This window comes from Hypanus sabinus, unplaced genomic scaffold (assembly GCF_030144855.1).
Source record: "Hypanus sabinus isolate sHypSab1 unplaced genomic scaffold, sHypSab1.hap1 scaffold_406, whole genome shotgun sequence".
Taxonomy (NCBI): domain Eukaryota; kingdom Metazoa; phylum Chordata; class Chondrichthyes; order Myliobatiformes; family Dasyatidae; genus Hypanus; species Hypanus sabinus.
In genome coordinates, this window is record NW_026781288.1 from 236,763 (window position 1) to 250,803 (window position 14,041).

Below are 14,041 nucleotides of genomic sequence, written 5' to 3' on the forward strand. Positions count from 1 at the left end.
GAGGGATTTTATTGAAAGGAAAAAGATGGTGTGACAGGGAGCGGACAGAATGTTTGTCCCGGTGGATGTCTGTGGAAATGTTTGAGCCCACGGTGGTGGTGAGCAGAGGGATTCACATGGTGGGTGGGGGGGGAACACCGACAGACGGTTCACCTGCAAGTGGGGCCAAAGACAGGGGTAGGAGGTGAGTGGTTGGGGCAACACGGGGCTGCGGAAGATGGACATTTTTTGTACAGAGGATTAAAAAAGTGATTGGAGTGTATTTGTATTAGAGAGTGCAATGAAGTTTCAACAGACTGATCCCTGAAATGGTTGTGTAATCATATAAAGAAAGATCAAATGTGATAACCCTTTCATTTAGAGAATCGAGGACTGAGAGGTGAACACATTGCAATGCACATCATTACTGGTTGAAACAGGGATCTCAGTCTCCGAGAAAGGGGGTGGATGCCTATATTTTATAATAAAACCCCTAATGGTTTACCTTTACCTCCTTTCCCAGTTTTATGCTTGCCCTGGTCCGTCACACCCCCTTACCTGCTTAAGATTCAGCCCATTAGCAACAGTCAGCAATTCATTCTTTTTGGCTTTTCCTAATGCCTTAGGGGTTGGCACTTCCAGAAATTTATAAATGTCCATTGTTGCTGATTCCCACACACAAATAAATCAAGAGGGATTTACCCAATTCAATCGATAATTCATCGATGAATAGCCCCCAAATTTGTTCATAACCCAGACGCAGGCCCCAAATTTGTTACGAACCATAATGCTTTAGAAACAAGCCAGCAGCAATAGACTACACCTCGAGTATGGTTTTGATGTTAAATCTGTCTTTATTAGAATCTACTTGTAAAATTGCAACTTAAACAAGATAAACAGAAGTTAACAGTGTTAAGTTTATAAATGTGTGTAAATATAACTCCCAAACTATTGAGCTCGGGGGAAACAAGGCTTACAGTATTGAGATGGTAAAGTATTAAAGTTCAGTTCAACTACAGAATAGACGATGAGAGAGAGAGACTTATAATCCAGGGTAAATGGTGAGAGAAGGCAAATATGTAGAATTGCACAGGTTCCACGGTGGTAAAACGAGAGAACAGTTGCTGGAGATTTTATCCGTCATCGTTCCAAATCCACATACAAATAATCATCGAAAGTGACTTGTCACAAGCGGTATCATCTTCGTGAACTACCACACCACAGCCAGGCAAGGGTTAACACATAAGTGGTCTCCACAGGATGCGCCAAATCCGATCCACTCTTAAGGATCAAACGAGATGACAACCACACATTTGATGTACAGTGAATCGATAATTAACCCGTCCTTGTGGGCATAGGAAAGTTCCAAACAGTGACCCTTGGCCACTAGTTCCCTGGTTTCGATCCTTCCATTTTTCCTCCTTTGTCTCCGTCTGACTCTGAGTGTCTGTGTCCTCGGTTAAAATGAAACAAGCTGCGAGCAATGAAAACAAGCTGCAAGTCAGACTGAGTCAGCATCCTAATCTCTGTCTCTCTCTCTTAAAATGACAGTCCACAGCAAACGAAACCCAGGGATTCATAACAACGACCAGTCCCCACTGTGAACTGACTGGTGTGCCAGTTGATGTGATGACCGAGTGATTCCTATCCCACAGTCTGAGCAGGTGAATGCCTTTTCCCCAGTGTGAACTCGTTGATGACTCTGTAGGTGGGATGACTGAGTGAATCCTATCCCACAGACTGAGCAGGTGAATGGCATCTCCCCAGCGTGAACTCGCTGGTGACTCAGTAGGGTGGATGACTGAGTGAATCCCTTCCCACAGACTGAGCAGATGAATGGCTTCTCCCCAGTGTGAACTCGCTGATGATTCTGTAGATTGGATGACTGAGTGAATCCCTTCCCACAGTCTGAGCAGGTGAATGGCTTCTCCCCAGTATGAACTCGCTGATGACTCAGTAATCTGGATGACTCAGAGAATCACTTCCCACAGACTGAGCAGGTGTATGGCTTCTCCCCAGTATGAACTGACTGGTGTGCCAGTAGTTGGGATGACCGAGTGCAACTCTTCCCACAGTCTGAGCAGGTGAATGGCCTCTCCCCAGTGTGAACTCGCTGATGACGCTGTAGGATGGATGACTGAGTGAATCCCTTCCCACAGACTGAGCAGGTGAATGGTCACTCCCCAGTGTGAACTCGCTGGTGTCTCTGTAGGATGGATGAGTGAGAGAATCCCTTCCCACAGACTGAGCAAGTGAATGGCCTCTCCCCGGTGTGAACACGCTGATGACTCAATAGGGTGGATGACCGAGTGAATCTTTTCCCACATTCTGAGCAGGTGAACGGCCACCCCCCAGTGTGAACTCGCTGATGATTCTGTAGTTGGGATGACTGAATGAATCCCTTCCCACAGACTGAGCAGGTGAACGGCTTCTCCCCTGTGTGAACTCGCTGATGACTCTGTAGGTGGGATGACTGAGTGAATCCCTTCCCACAGACTGAGCAGGTGAATGGCCACTCCCCATTATGAACTGACTGATGTGCCAGTAGTTGGGATGACTGAGTGAATCCTATCCCACATTCTGAACAGGTGAACGGCTTCTCCCCAGTGTGAACTCGCTGATGATTCTGTAGGTTGGATGACTGAGAGAATCCCTTCCCACATTCTGAGCAGGTGAACGGCTTCTCCCCAGTATGAACTCGCTGATGATTCTGTAGGTGGGATGACCGAGTGAATCCCTTCCCACAGACTGAGCAGGTGAACGGCTTCTCCCCAGTGTGAACTCGCTGATGTCTCTGTAGGTTGGATGATGCAGTGAATCCCTTCCCACAGACTGTGCAGGTGAATGCCTGCCCCCTGGTGTGAACACGCTGGTGTGCCATTAGGTCAGATGACTGAAAGAATCCCTTCCCCGAAATTGAGCAGATGACCAGCCTCTGCCCAGTGTCATCTGACTCGTGTGTCCACAGGTGGGATGCCCGACAGAATCCTTTCTCACACACAGAACAGGTGAATGGCCTTGCCCAGTGTGAACTTGCTGATGTACCTTCAGTTGAAATGACCGAGCGAATCCATTCCCACTGTCTGTGCAGGTAAATGGCCTCTCTCCTGTGTAAAATGCCGGGCTTGCTAGTTGGTCAGATGACCGAGTGAATCCCTTCCCACAGTCTGAGCAGGCAGGATGGTCGATTGAATCCCTCGCTCCACTTCTTAAATATCTAGACCAGGGGTCAGCAACCTTTAACACTGAAAGAGCCACTTGGACCCGTTTCCCACAGAAAAGAAAAAACTGGGAGCCGCAAAACCCGTTTGACATTTAAAATGAAATAACACTGCATACAACGTTTTGTTTTGCCTTTATGCTATGTATAAACAAACTATAATGTGTTGCATTTATGAAATTGATGAACTCCTGCAGAGAAAACGAAATTACATTTCTGCATGCAACAAAAACATTTTGACCTCCGAAAAAAAGACGTTGGGTTGAAGGTTACTTTTAAGTAAAATACTCAACGTCTATTTGAGTCCTTCTTGTATTTATGAAAAACGCCGAACTTAAATTTGCCGCCAGCAGCAAACCAAAAATAACGTCAGCCAGCTGTCAACCTGAAAAATAAAAGGACTATTTCACTGAACAATGAAAACATATGAATATACGTAAAATAATAGGCAATTAAAATATTTATCATCCTTGTTCAGGTTGACTCACACCTGACAATGCAGTCGTATTCAGTAGGGATGGATCGATGCTCAGGGGAGTGACCGGGAAGGATAATGTGTTTTTTTCCTCTCTGAACTCACAGAAGCGTTTCCCAAACGATGTTTGCATTGCGATGATTGCAGAATGTAAATACTCCGAATTTATCATGTCGTGACCTTGTTTGAACTCTCTCAAATTGGGGAAGTGAGACAATGTGCCTTTCTGTAAATCTCTGGCAAGCAACGTCAACTTGCGCTCAAATGCCAAAACATCCTCCAACATGTGCAGGGCGGTACGTCCTTACCCCGTTGAAGAGCTGTGTTCAGCGTGTTCAGGTGTGCTGTCATGTCTACCATGAAGTGTAGCTTTTCCAGCCACTCTGGCTGTTCCAGCTCAGGAAAGGTGAGCCCTTTGCTGCCCAGGAAAGTTTTCACTTCTTCCAGACACGCGACAAAGCGTTTCAGAACCTCCCCTCTGGACAGCCAGCGATAAAAACACGTTGTAGCGATGTGCTACACGCAGTCAGTAAACTGCAGTCAAAGATAGCTTTATTCGAACTAAACAGCCTTGCTTTTAAGCCTCCCTCAACCCGCCCCCCATGGGCGCGGATGCTGCAAAAGACACGTACTCACAAACCCCCGTAGGCTATCTCCCTTAGCCTGAACGCTGGCTAATTGTGAGCCGGTTCGGATGTGTCAGGAAATGGGTCGCCACAACGTCTTATTTAGATTGTACAAGATCACCAGAATATTCAAATTTAGATTTACATTTCAAAAACTAACAAACTAACATAAAATACATTTTAATTAAATACTGACCATGTAGTGGTGTGCTACACGCAGCGCTAAAATTACAACACGGAGTCGGTAACTGCAGTCGAAGGAAAAAACTTTATTCGAAATCTTCAGCCTCACTTTTAAGCCTCCCTCAACCTGCCCCCCATGGCGCAGAGGCTCCAAAGCTCTGTGCTCGCAAACCCCCGTAGGCTATCTAATTGTGAGTCGGTTCGGATGTGCCAGGAAAAGGGTCGCCACAACCAATTATTTCCCAAAGCAACAGGGAGCCGCAGCACAGACGTAAAAGAGCCACATGTGGCTCCGGAGCCGCGGGTTGCTGACCCCCGATCTAGACAGAGACAAAAAAACTGTTGTGCCGTGTTTGAGATTCCTGGAGACATATTCCTTCCCATTTTTAACCTGTAAAAGATTTACAAAATCCATCAATGAGCGTAGGACAACAGTTTAGATGAGATTACTTGAGTTGCCAAGATTTGATTTGGTATCACACTGTTACAGTGAGGTTAAACCCAAGTTGGAAGATAAATCATCTCCTGACTGGGCAGAGTGCTAGTATCGGAATGACCATCAATTCCCATATGCTTTTCAAGTTCCAGCTCCTTAAAGTGCAGGGTTACAAGCTGCAGCTGGATGCACTTCTTGTAAGTGAGGGCATCAGGGACACTACAGGTCTCCCCATCTTCCCTCCAATACCCCCTCTAATTTGTAATAACCAGTGTGTACATAAATCTTGCACTGTGCATTTTTTTTACCCAGTGACAAGATGTGCACGGTGAATTTTATATAGAGAGGTATTCATTTTCACAGCTAGAAAATCACAGTCAATAGGAACTTTGATCTCCTCTGGGTTCAATCCAGTTCATCTACACTCTCACACAACCTATGTAGCAGGCCTGTAATGGGTAATGAAGGATTTTCTCACCAAAGTTTTTGCATGTTGTCCCTATGTTGTTTGCTTGCTAAGTTATGCTTTAACAAGTCAGATATCCAAATATCATTCCACTTCTTCCCACTTGCAAATTCTCCAGCAACTTTTGCAACACCAGAATACACACAAGTATCACCAGTTTCTGTATTCTACATAAATAGTTCCCCTGAACCCTCCCGTCACCCCACCCCCCAATGAATGACAGTGGTGAACTCAGTTTTTATATTCCCCTGAAGCCTCCCCCAATTCTCCCGCAACATTTGCATCACCACAATACACACATCAGACAAAGACTGACAGTGGTGAACTCAGTGATTGCAATGCCAATGAATACGAAGGGAAGGGCAGTAGTCTTTCTGTCTCACTGGAGTCTGGCACATTTGTGATGTGAAAACTACTTGCTGCCCAGGGCAAAGGAGCTTGATATCATTATGTACCCAGAGAGAATGGGACAAAACATGTTCTCACCAGTAGAAAAGTCCAGAACAATAGGAGGTAGAACAAGCAACAGACACAAAATGCTGGAGGAACTCAGCAGGCCAGGCAGCATCTATGGAAAAGAGTACTAATGCTGAATTCCTCCAGCATTTTGTGCATGTTGCTTGGATTTCCAGCATCTTCAGATTTTCTCTTATTAGTGATTGGAGGTAGAACAAAGGTGATTTTCTCAACTGGTGATGTAAAAGATTTTGTTCCCTTTCTCTGAGTTCCTATTCCTTGCCTTTATTATAGCTGGAGCTCAGCTCTGACTGAAAGATCCATCGGTTCCCATTCACTCAGCAGCCGGAAGCTCCCCGGGGCCCGTGTACGGATCGTGGAGCTGAGAGCCAGGGACAAGAGCAGGACTGTCCCGGGATTGTTGGCCATGGTGTCCAGATTTCACAGGAATTGTCACAAAGTCGGTGTTTAAGATAAAAACACGGAGAATCGCTATTACCTGCACCCAACATTTTTAAACCCTTCTGTGTACTGCGCATTTCATCAGCGCTTCAGTACCGGCGAAATTCTTAACGCATGGCCCTATGGGTAATCACGGTGCCATTAAACATTTCTGCCAGCACCGGTTCAATGCCCATGCCTCATTTTTTTTTATATAGTGTGTATAGAAAAATCTGCAGCTGTCTTAATGCAGAAAGCGGCTCCCATAAACAATATACTCAATATCAACGTGTATCTAACGCCAAAGTAAAATGCAGTTATAAAACACAGGAGATTCTGCAGTTGCTGGAAATACAGAGACGCACACACACAAAACGCTGGAGGAACTCTGCAATTTAGAGAACAACGAAACAGCGGAGTACACAGGCTAGGCATGCGGAAGGGGCTCTGCCTAAACATTGTCTTTTTAGTTCTTCTCCACATTTGCTGCCCGAAATTAACCACCTTTTTTTCCGGTCAACCAGTTTCCAAATGTTTCTGACCTTTCTTTTGTAGCCATATCCTGCTGGTCTGATTCCTCCTCCTCCTCCTGGTAAACTCTAGACCCCATCTCTCTCTGGAACCCCAAAGCCCTGACTCAGGCTGGCAACTTTTTAGTTTTTGACTCTGCACCATCGAAGATTCACTTGCTAGTCTGCTGTCAGACTTTAGAGGTGCATTGTGTTATGAGACCGCAGGTTCGCTTACTGTGAGTGTCACTTTAGGTGCCTGAGGGAGGCGGGACTGTGACATTAGACACAAGGAGAGAGAGAGAGAGAGAGAGAGAGAGAGAGAGAACGTCAAAACCACAGTGAGCTCATCCTCTTATTCAGCCCGGAGAAAATCATGCAAGAAATTCATGCAGGTGTATAAGATGATGAGAGGCATTGGTCGTGTGGAAAGCCAGAGGCTTTTTCCCCAGGGCTGAAACAGCTAACACGAGGGGGAATAGGTTTAAGCTGAAAAACTTAAAACGTGTTGTAGTTCATCCATGCAATCTTTAAATGCTTGCCATTGCATATGAATGTTGTGGAACCAACTAGAGAGCAGGCCATTCTACATTGGGTATTGAGCAAAAAGGAAGGGTTAGTTAGCAATCTTGTCGTGCGAGGCCCCTTGGGTAAGAGTGACCATTATGTGGTGGAATTCGTCATTAAGATGGAGAGTGACATAGTTAATTCAGAAACAAAGGTTCTGAACTTAAAGAAAGGCAACTTTGAAGGTATAAGATGTGAATTAGCTCAGATAGACTGGCAAATGATACTTAAAGGGTTGACGGTGAATATGCAATGGCAAGCATTTAAAGATCGCATTGATGAACTACAACAATTGTTCATCCCAGTTTGGCAAAAGAGTAAACCAGGGAAGGTAGTGCACTGGTGGCTGACAAGGGAAATTAAGAATAGTATCAAGTCCAAAGAAGAAACATATAAATTAGCAACAAAAAGCGGCACACCTGAGGACCGGGAGAAATTCAGACACCAGCAGAGGAGGACAAAGTGCTTAATTAGGAAAGGGAAAAAAGATTATGCGAGAAAACTGGCAGGGAACATAAAAACTGACTACAACAGCTTTTACAGATATGTGAAAAGAAAAAGATTGGTCAAGACAAATGTAAGGACCTTTCCAGTCAGAAACAGGTGAATTGATCATAGGGAACAAGGACATGGCAGACCAATTGAATAACTACTTTGGTTCTGTCTTCACTAAGGAGGACATAAATAACCCTCTGGAAATAGTAAGGGACCGAGGGTCTAGTGAGATGGAGAAACTGAGGGCAATACATGTTAGTAGGGAAGTGGTGTTAAGTAAATTGAAGGGATTAAAGGCAGATAAATCCCCAGGGCCAGATGGTCTGCATCCCAGAGTAGCCCAAGAAATAGTGGATGCATTAGTGATAATTTTTCAAAACTCCTTAGATTCTGGATTAGTTCCTGAGGATTGGAGGGTGGCTAATGTAACCCCACTTTTTAAAAAAGGAGGGAGAGAAAAACCGGGGAATTATAGACCGGTTAGTCTGATGTCGGTGGTGGGAAGAATGCTAGAGTCGGTTATCAAAGATGTGATAATGTGGCGGCTCTTTTCCTAGCGTATGCGAACCGACTCACAATTAGATAGCCTACGGGGGTTTGCGAGCACAGAGCTTTGGAGCCTCTTCGCCATGGGGGGCCGGTTGACAGAGGCTTAAAAGTGAGGCTGAAGTTTTCGAATAAAGTTTTTCCTTCGACTGCAGTTACCGACTCCGTGTCGTAATTTTAGCGCTGTTTGTAGCACACCGCTACAATTGGTGACCCCGACGGTCCAAACGATTTTTGGACCAGAAATGACCGACGCCGCCTCTGTTCATGCGGTTTCGTTGAAACTGCCGGGTTTCTGGACACAGCGCCCGGACCTATGGTTCCAGCAAGCCGAAGCCCAATTCCACGTTCGCCGGATCACCTCAGAAGACACCCGCTACTACTACGTGGTGGGCTCCCTCGACCAGGACACAGCTGCCCAGGTCGCGGAGTTCGTACAGTCGCCCCCGACAGACGGCAAGTACACGGAATTCAAAGCCCTGCTCCTCAGGATTTTCGGACTCTCACGGCGCGAGCGGGCTGCCCGTTTACTGCACCTGGATGGCTTGGGCGACAGACCTCCATCGGCTTTAATGAATGAGATGTTGTCTCTGGCCGAGGGACACACAGGCCTCATGTTTGAGCAGGCATTCCTGGAGCAGCTGCCCGAGGACATACGCCTGCTGCTGTCCGACGCGGATTTCAGTGACCCCCGGAAGGTGGCAGCCCGGGCGGACTTGCTGTGGAACGCCAAAAAGGTGAGCGGGGCGTCCATCGCACAGATCACCCAGCCACGCTCCCGGCAGCAAACTAGTCCAGGCCCGGCCGCAGAGCCCACTAACCCCCGGCCCAATGACCACTGGTGCTTCTACCACCAGCGGTGGGGCGCAGAAGCCCGCCGTTGCCGCCCGCCCTGCAAGTTCCCGGGAAACGCCAGGGCCAGCCGCCGCTGATGGCTACGGCGGCTGGCCATCGGGATAGCCTCCTGTATGTGTGGGATAGCAGGTCGGGACGCCGCTTTTTGGTCGATACTGGGGCTGAGGTCAGCGTTTTACCTCCGACAAGTTACGACACTCGCAGCAGGGCACCGGGTCCCCCCCTGAGGGCCGTGAATGGCAGCACAGTAAGGACCTATGGCACCCGTCAGGTGCAGCTACAGTTCGGCCCCAGCCAGTTCACGTGGGACTTCACACTGGCCGCCGTAGCCCGACCGCTTCTGGGTGCGGATTTTTTGCGAGCTCACAGCCTGCTGGTTGACCTGCCCAGGAAGAGACTGGTACACGCCGAGACCTTTCAGACGTTCTCCCTGGGCGCGGCCCAGTTGCCAGCCCCTCACCTCGGCTCCATCACGCTGTCCGACAACGACTTCACCAGGGTCCTGGCGGAGTTCCCATCGGTTCTGGCACCGCAGTTCACAGCAGCCATGCCCAGGCACGGCGTACAGCACCACATCCCGACACAGGGACCACCCCTCCATGCCCGTGCTCGGCGGCTTCCCCCGGACAAGCTCCGACTGGCGAAGGAGGAGTTCCAGAGAATGGAGGAATTGGGGATCATCCGGCGGTCCGACAGCCCCTGGGCTTCCCCCCTGCACATGGTGCCCAAAGCGACGGGGGGCTGGAGACCGTGCGGCGACTACCGCAGGCTGAACGAGGCTACCACACCGGACCGCTACCCTGTGCCGCACATTCAGGACTTTGCGGCAAACCTGCACGGCGCCCGGATCTTCTCCAAGGTCGACCTTGTCCGAGGGTACCATCAAATCCCGATGCATCCTGACGACGTCCCCAAGACGGCTCTCATCACCCCGTTTGGCCTCTTCGAGTTCCTCCGCATGCCGTTCGGCCTGAAGAATGCCGCACAGACGTTCCAGCGGTTAATGGACGCGGTGGGACGGGACCTGGACTTCGCGTTCATCTATTTGGATGGCATCCTCATAGCCAGCAGCAGTCGTCAGGAGCATCTGTCCCACCTCCGTCAACTCTGCGCCCGACTGAGTGAGTACGGTCTTACAATCAACCCTGCCAAATGCCAGTTCGGACTTGATACCATTGACTTCCTGGGCCACAGGATTACTAAAGACGGGGCAACCCCTCTGCCCGCTAAGGTAGACGCGGTCCGCCACTTCCCCCGACCCACCACGGTCAAAGGCCTTCAGGAATTCGTAGGTATGGTCAATTTCTACCGCCGCTTCCTCCCTTCAGCTGCCCGGATCATGCGCCCCCTGTTCGCCCTGATGTCGGGTCCGAGCAAGGACATTACCTGGGACGAGGAGTCCGCCGCCGCTTTCGTTCAAACGAAGGAAGCTTTGGCTGACGCCGCAATGCTAGTACATCCCAGAATGGACACCCCTACCGCCCTCACAGTGGACGCATCAAACACGGCAGTCGGTGGGGTGCTGGAGCAGCTCATCGCAGGTCGCTGGCAACCCCTGGCATTTTTCAGCAAACACCTGCGGCCACCCGAGCTCAAGTACAGTGCTTTTGACCGGGAACTGTTGGCGCTCTACCTGGCAATCCGGCATTTCAGGTACTTCCTAGAAGGTCGGCCCTTCACCGCGTTCACGGACCACAAACCGCTTACCTTTGCGTTTACGAAGGCATCCGACCCCTGGTCATCCCGCCAGCAACGCCACCTGTCCTACATCTCTGAATACACAACGGATGTCCGGCACGTCTCGGGTAAGGACAATGTCGTGGCGGATGCGCTCTCTCGCCCTACCGTTCATGCCCTTTCCCAAGGGGTAGACTTTGAGGCACTGGCAGAGGCACAGCAGGTAGATGAGGAGATTCCGAGTTACAGGACTGCAGTCTCTGGTTTGCAGCTCCAGGACTTCCCCGTGGGCCCAGGTGAGAGGACCCTACTCTGTGACGTCGCCACCAACCAGCCCCGTCCGGTCGTCCCCGCAGCCTGGCGGCGACGTGTTTTCGACTCCATTCATAACTTGGCGCATCCCTCCATCCGGACAACTGTCCGGATGGTTTCCAGCAGGTTCGTTTGGCACGGACTCCGCAAACAGGTCAGTGAATGGGCCAGGACGTGCATGCACTGCCAGACGGCCAAGGTTCAGCGGCACACCAAAGCCCCACCGCAGCAGTTCCATCCCGCCCACCGGCGTTTCGACCACATTCATGTGGATATCGTGGGCCCCCTGCCAGTGTCGCGCGGAGCGCGTTACCTCCTGACTATCGTGGACCGGTTCACAAGATGGCCAGAGGCGGTCCCGCTCACCGACACCACCTCCGAATCTTGCGCCCGAGCCCTGATCGCCACCTGGATATCCCGCTTTGGTGTACCAGCCCACATTACCTCCGACAGAGGCGCCCAGTTCACCTCCAGCCTGTGGTCAGCTATGGCCAGCCTTTTGGGGACTCAGCTGCACCACACCACTGCCTACCACCCACAGTCGAACGGGCTAGTGGAGCGTTTCCACCGTCACCTGAAGTCGGCCCTCATGGCCCGCCTGCGAGGAGCCAACTGGGCGGACGAGCTTCCCTGGGTCCTTCTCGGCATCCGCACAGCGCCCAAGGACGACCTGCACGCCTCGTCGGCCGAGTTGGTATACGGCGTGCCCCTGGCCGTCCCCGGGGAGTTCCTACCAGCCCCGAGGGGGCAAGAGGAAGAACCCGCTGCAGTCCTGGGCAGACTTCGCGAGAAGCTCGGTAACCTGGCCCCCATACCCACTTCACAGCATGGGCGGCACCCGACCTGCGTACCCAAAGACCTACGGAACTGTAAGTTTGTGTTTGTACGAAGGGGCGGGCATCGGCCACCGCTGCAGCGGCCATACGAGGGGCCGTTTACGGTGCTCCGGAACAACGGGTCCACGTTCGTGCTGGACGTTGGGGGGAAGGAGGAGGTTTTCACGGTGGACCGCCTCAAGCCGGCCCATGTGGACCTGGCGCAACCGGCCGAGTTTCCGGCGCCTCGGCGCAGAGGCCGACCTCCCAAGCAGGTTCTGGCCCTGGCTGTGGACATTGGGGGGTGTATCGCCGGTTCTGGGGGGGGGTTATGTGGCGGCTCTTTTCCTAGCGTATGCGAACCGACTCACAATTAGATAGCCTACGGGGGTTTGCGAGCACAGAGCTTTGGAGCCTCTTCGCCATGGGGGGCCGGTTGACAGAGGCTTAAAAGTGAGGCTGAAGTTTTCGAATAAAGTTTTTCCTTCGACTGCAGTTACCGACTCCGTGTCGTAATTTTAGCGCTGTTTGTAGCACACCGCTACAATAACAACACATTTGGAAAGAGGTGAAATCATCGGACAAATTCAGCATGGATTTGTGAAAGGAAAGTCATGTCTGACGAACTTTATAGAATTTTTTGAAGATGTAACTAATAAGAGTCGATAGGGGAAAGCCAGTAGATGTGGTATATTTAGATTTTCAAAAGGCTTTTTACAAGGTCCCACACAGGAGATTAGTGTGTACACTTAAAGCACACGGTATTGGGGGTATGGTATTGATGTGGATAGAGAATTGTCTGGCAGACAGGAAGCAAAGAGTGGGAGTAAACTGGACCTTTTCAGAATGGCAGGCAGTGACTAGTGGCGTGCCGCAAGGCTCAGTGCTGGGACTCCAGTTGTTTACAATATATATTAATTATTTAGATGAGGGAATTAAATGCAGCATCTCCAAGTTTGCGGATGACACGAAGCTGGGCGGCGGTGTTAGCTGTGAGGAGGATGCTAAGAGGATGCAGGGTGACTTTAATAAGTTAGGTGAGTGGGCAAATTCTTGGCAGATGCAATTTAATGTGGATAAATATGAGGTAATCCATTTTGGTTGCAAGAACAGGAAAACAGATTATTATCTGAACGGTGGCCGTTTAGGAAAAGGGGAGGTGCAACGAGACCTGGGTGTCATTGTACACCAGCCATTGAAGGGAGGCATGCAGGTACAGCAGGCGGTGAAAAAGGCGAAAGGTATGCTGGCATTCATTGCAAAAGGATTTGAGTACAGGAGCAGGGAGGTTCTACTGCAGTTGTACAAGGCCTTGGTGAGACCGCACCTAGAGTATTGTGTGCAGTTTTAGTCCCCTAATCAAAAGGTTCACCAGATTGATTCCTGGGATGACAGGACTTTCATATGAAGGAAGACTGGTTCAAACTAGGCTTATATTCACTGGAATTTAGAAGATTGATGGGGAATCTTATTGAAACATATAAAATTCTAAAGGGATTGGACAGGCTAGATGCAGGAAGATTGTTTCCGATGTTGGGGGAGTCCAGAACGAGGGGTCACAGTTTAAGGATAAAGGGGAAGACTTTTAGGACCCAGATGAGGAAAAACGTCTTCACACAAAGAGTGGAGAATCTGTGGAATTCTCTGCCACAGGAAACAGTTGAGGCCAGTTCATTGGCTATATTTAAGAGGGAGTTAGATATGGCTCTTGTGACTAAAGGGATCGAGGTTATGGAGAGAAAGCAGGTACAGGGTTCTGAGTTGGATGATCAGCCATGATCATACTGAATGGCGGTGCAGGCTCGAACAGCTGAATGGCCTACTCCTGCACCTATTTTCTATGTTTCTATCCACCGTGAACCCTTTAAATATCATTTGCCAGTCTGTCTTAGCTACCTCAAGTCTCACATCTTCAAAGTTGCCCGTCGTTAATTTCAGAACATTTGGTTCTGAGTTAACTATGTCACTCTCCATCTTAATGAA

The 14,041-nt window shown here is 49.6% G+C and overlaps 1 pseudogene; it reads right to left on the reverse strand.

Moving 5' to 3' along the window:
- Positions 1 to 789: 789 nt before the first annotated feature.
- The window catches only part of LOC132388777 (gastrula zinc finger protein XlCGF26.1-like), a 73,218-nt pseudogene continuing 59,966 nt past the window's right edge, over positions 790 to 14,041 (reverse strand).